We start from the raw sequence: 5,870 nt of genomic DNA, 5'->3' as shown, positions 1-5,870 counted from the left end.
ATTCACTACATAGAAGGGTAGCCAAATAGGACTAAAATTAAGACTAAGACCACATATGATTTCTTATCAGACACCATGGAGGCAAGAAGGCAGAAGTATGATATATTTAAGATACTGAAAGAGAAAAATTGCTATCAAGAAATCTCTACCCAGCAAAACTATCCTTCAAAAATGAGGGAGAATATAAAATATTCACATAAAAACAGAAGCTGAGAGAGTTCATTAAAAAGAGACCAGCCCTATGAGCACTACTAAACAGAGTTCTGCTGGCTGAAAAGAAGACAGGTGAGGCAGGTCTGTAATTGGGTTCAGAATTGAAGAGTATTAGTAAGGGTAACTAAAAGGATAAAACAAGAGAGAAAGAAAAATAGATGTGAAATATAAAAACCAAAGTATAAGGTTTTTGAATTAAGGACTTTGTATATCAATGGATTAAACTGCTCAATCAAATGACACAGATTGGCAGAATGGATTAAAAATATGATCCATTTAATGCTGTTCACATGAGACTCATTTTAGTCTCAAAGATTCAAATAGGTTGAAAGTGAAAGGAAAGCAAAAGAAATTCCATGCAAGCACTAACAAAAACAAAACAAAACAAAACATAACAAAAAACCTGCAGGTGCTATATTAATATCAGCAAAAATAGCCTTTAAATGCAGAAATGTTATGAGATAAAGAAGGACACCATATATTAATAAAAGGAGGAACTCACCAATAAGAAATAACAATCATAAATACCTATGCTCCTAATCAAAGTGCCACAAAGTACAAGGCAAACACTGGCAAAACTGGAGGGAGTAATATACACTCTACATAATAGTAGGAGACTTCAACATATCACTCTCTTCAATAGATAGAACATCTAAACAGAAGATCAATAAAGAAACAGAAATCCTAAATAATGTGATAAATGAACTAGACTTAAAAGATATATATAGAACATTGCACTCCAAAACAGCAGGATGTACATTCTTCTTAAGTGCTCATGAAATATTCTCCAGTATAGACCGTATGCTAGGGCACAAAACAGGTCTTAAATCTTAAAAGATTGAAATTTTACAAAGCATTTTTCTCTGATCATAAGGAAATGAAGAAGGGAATCAATAACAAGTAGGGAACTGGAAAATTCAAATATGTGGAGGGTAAACAACATGCTCTTATCATGTGTATCAAAGAAGAAATTACAAGAGGAAACAGTAAATATCTTGAGACAAATGAAAAGGAGAGCATAATGTATCAAAACTTATGGGATGCAGTGAAGGCAGTGCTGACAGGAAATTTATAGCCCTAAATGCCCACATTAAATTATATAAGAATAGGTGAGGAATAAGGGGAATGCACTGTTTTTGGTGTTCTTTTTTATTTTTATTTTTATATGTTTTAATTTTTATTATTTTATTGAGTAATGAAAATGTTCTAAAATTGATTGTGGTGATGAATTCACAGTTATATGATCATTCTGTAAGCCATTGATCCTATACTTTGGATGGATTACATTATGTGTGAATATATCTCAATAAAATTGCATTTTAAAAAGCAAGACAGAAAAGAAGGAAGAAAGAGCTAAAACCAATGATCTACCTGAACAACTGGAGAAAGAACAGCAAACTAATCTCAAAGCAAGTAGCAGGAAAGAAATAACAAAGATTAGAGAAGAAATCAATGACATGGAGGAAAAAAAATAGAATCTATAAAACCAAAAGTTGATTCAATAAAATTGAAGAAGATCAATAAAATTGACAAAGGTTTAGATAGTCAGATAAAGGAAAAAAGAGAGAAGCTGCAAACAAATAAAATCAGAAATAAGAGTGAGGCATTACCATGGACCCTGAAGAAATAAAAAAGATCAAAAGAAGTTACTGTGAACAACTTTGTGCCAACATACAAGACAACTTAGAGGAAATGGATAGCTTCCCAGAAATCCATGAACAATACAACCCGACACGAGAATAAATAGAATACCTCAACAAACTGATCACAAGTAAAGGTATTGAATCAGTCATCAAAAAACCTATCAACAAAGAAAAGCCCAAGACTGGATGGCTCTGCAGGTGAATTTTACAAAGCAATCCAAGAAGAGTTAGTACCATTCCTGCTCAAATTCTTCCAAAAAACTACCTAACTCATTCTATGGAACCAACAGCACCCTAATACCTGGAAAAAGCTGGATAAAGATATTACAAGGAAAGAAAATTTCAGGCAAATCTATCTAATAAATATAGATGCAAAAATCCTCAACAAATTACTTGGAAAAATAATCCAAAAGAATATTTAAAGAATTATACACCATGACTAAGTGGTTTTATTCCAGGTATGCAAGTTTGGTTCAACACAAGAAAATCAATTAATGATCAATTAATGTAATACACCACATTAACAAATCTAAAAGGAAAAAAAAATGGTTATCTTGATTGATGCAAAAAGGTATTTGACAAAATGCAGCATCCTTTCATCATAAATACACTTCAAAATATAGGAATTAAGGAAATTTCCTCAACATAAAAACATGTATGTAAAACTCATAGAAAACATCATACTCATTTGTGAGATACTGATAAAGCTTTTCTTCTAATATTGGGAATAAGACAAGGATGCCCCCTGTCACCACTGCTATCCAACATTGTGCTAGAGGTTCTAGCTAGAGCAGTTAGGCAAGAAAAAGAAATATATACAAATTGGAAAGGGAGAAGTAAGACTCACTATTTGCAGATGACAAGAACCTATGTTTAGAAATTCCTGAAAAAATGGCAACAAAACTACTTGAGCTAATAAATGAATTCAGCAAAGAGGCAAGATACAAGATTGAGATGTAAAATCAGTGGTTTTGGAGGCAGGGCAAGATGGTGGTATAGGAAAGTTTGATATTTAGTTAGTCCCTTAGAGCAACTAGTAAAAAGCCTAGAAAAACTAGAAAATAGTCTGGAACAACTGATTGGTGACATCCGTGATTGAACAACATTGTACACCAGTAAGGAATGGGTGGAACATCTGAGATTGCAGCATAGAACTGTAAGTAAAGCTCCCCAAACTGCAGAGCTGTTCTCCTTCCCCTACCACTATTGCAGGCTGAGTTCCAAAACTTCACTGTGGGAGAAAGAAGCAGTTCTTGCCAGGAGCAAGGGAAGGTAGCTCAACAGAGCTCCAATTGCAGTTTTAATTAACAAATTTGGGCTACTGAATACATGTTGTGAGCACAAATAAATGAAGAGCAAGCAGGAAATGTAACCAAAGGTTTATCCTGGCAGAGATGAGGCAGGGCTGATGGGAAAAGAATACACAAATAAATAAAAACAGTGACTTTTGGAGTCCTGTGAGATCAGAAACTGGAAAAGGACTGTTTCCCAAGAAAAGGGACACACAGAACCTGGGTACCAATTCTGGTTCTTTGAATGGCTATCTTAATTCCACCTGTGCTGGTTTGTATACATTATGTCCCCCAGAAAAGTCCATATTCTTTAATGCAATCTCATGGGGGCAGATGTATTAGTGTTGATTAGATTGGAATCCTTTGATTAAGCATTTCCATGGAGATGTGACTCAATCACCTGTGAGTGAAATGTTTGATTGGGTAATTTCTGTGGAGTGCTACCCTGTCCATTTAGGGTCGGTGTTAATTGGATCACTGAAGTAGTATAAAAGAGTTCACAGACAGAAGGACAGAGTGATATTTTGGAGAACAACTGAGAGTGACATTTTGAAGAGGAGCTGTAGCTGAAAGACACATTTTGAAGATGGCTGTTGGAAGCTGACACTGACCATTTTGGAGATCACCATTTTGAAATGCAACCTGGGAGCCAGCAGGCACCAGCCACATGCCTTCCCAGCTAACAGAGGTGGTTTCCTGGACACCCATTGCCCTTCTTTTGGTGAAGGTAAACTTGTTGATGCCATAGCTTGAACACTTTTATGGCCTTAAGTCTGTAACTTTGTAACCAAATAAACCCCCTTTTAAAGAAGCTAATCCATTTCTGGTATTTTGCATAATAAGCAGCATTAGCAAACTGGAACACCATCCTTGCCTGGGTCAGTGCTGACAATGGGAAATGTCTGAGGCTTTCTCTAATGGCTACTTGGAATGAGAGAGGAAAAAGGAAAGATGGGAAAAAAATCCCCTTTTCAGATCCAGTCTCCAGCCACATAATTACCAGCTGCAGTTCATGGCTGGTGAACTGGGGGAAAGGAAATATTGGGCAAACATAAGGAAGAATTAAAAGTTTGAAAAAACAATTGGCAGAACTTATGGGAATGGAAGGCACAATAGAATAGATGAAAAACACAATGGAGACATATGACAGCAGATTTGAAGAGTAGAAGAAAGGATTCATGAACTGGAGAACAGGACATCTGAAATCATACACAAAAAAAGAACATATAGGGAAAAGAATGGAAAAATATGAGCAGGGTCTCAGGGAACTGAATGACAACATGATACACATGAATATTCATGTCATGGATGCCCCAGAAAGAGACTAGAAGGAAAAAGGATCAGAAAGAATAATGGAGGAAATAATCACTGAAAACTTCCCATCTGTTATGAAAGGCATAAAATTACAGATCCAAGGAGCTCAGGGTACCCCAAACAGAATAGATCTGTGTAGACCTATGCAAAGATGCTTAATAATTAGATTATCAAATGTCAAAGACAGAGACAATTCTGAAAGCAGCAAAAGAAAAGTGATCCATCACATACAAAGGAAGCTCCATAAAACTATGCACAGATGTCTCAATAGAAACCATGGAGGCAAAAAGGCAATGGTATGATTATATTTATGATACTGAAAGAGGAAAACTGCCATTGAAGAATTATATATCCAGCAAAACTGTTCTTCAAAAATGAGGGGGAGTTTAAAATACTTTCAGATAAACAGACACTGAAAGAATTTGTGAACAAGTTACCTGCTCTACAAGAAATACTAAAGAGAGCACTACAGGAAGATAGGAAAAGATGGGAGGGAGAGACTTGGAGAAGCATGTAGAAATGAAGATTATCAGTTAAAAAGACAGAGAGATGACAAATAAAAATAAAATAAGATGCAACATAAAATCCAAAAGACAAAATGGTAGTAGACATCACCATGAGTGAAATTAGTCAGAATCAAAAGATGGATACTATATGGTCTCACTAATATTGACAAATATTGAAGAGTGAAATTTGAGAGTTAAGAACACAGGTTATCAGGAGAGAGAAAGAGGTTAGAGATCAGGCATTTGATGCTGAGGGAGTCCAGAAAGTTGAACAAGATTGATTGTATAGATCCAGAAATGGAATAGATAGAATAGCATATGTGATGGTAATACAGTATTGTAAGTACTCTGAACAAAGATGAGTGTGAGTATGGTTAAAAGAGGAAGGCTAAAGGCATGTATGGCAATAGAAGGAAAGATACAAGATAAAGACTTGGATTGTATAGCTAGGCAAAGCCTAGAGTGGTCAACGGTGGTTACTAAATGTACAAATAAAAGAATGTGTTCAAATGAGGGAGAACAAATAAATGTCAACATTGCAAGGTGTTGAAAATTGGACAGAATAAGGGAAAAATACAATCAGTGCAAACTAGAGTCTATAGTTAATAGAGCATTGTAAGATACTTACATTAGTTGTAACAAAGGCAATATACCAAAGCTCATTGTCTATAAGAGGGGGATAAAAGAGATTGATATGAGATTCTCATTCGTAGTGATGTTGTCTGATCTTTTCATTTTATTTTTTTATTTTTCTTCTATCTTTTGTATTTTTATTCTTCATTTTTTCTCCTTTTCCTTTTTCTTTGGGGAAGAGATGGAAATATCCTCATATAGATTTTTGTGGTCAATGCATAAGTATCTGATTATACTGTGTATCATTTATTGTTCACTTAGGGTGGATT

This window comes from Choloepus didactylus, chromosome 11 (assembly GCF_015220235.1).
Source record: "Choloepus didactylus isolate mChoDid1 chromosome 11, mChoDid1.pri, whole genome shotgun sequence".
NCBI lineage: Eukaryota > Metazoa > Chordata > Mammalia > Pilosa > Megalonychidae > Choloepus > Choloepus didactylus.
The sequence above is the reverse complement of the archived record's forward strand: the minus strand, read 5'-3'. Positions refer to the sequence as shown.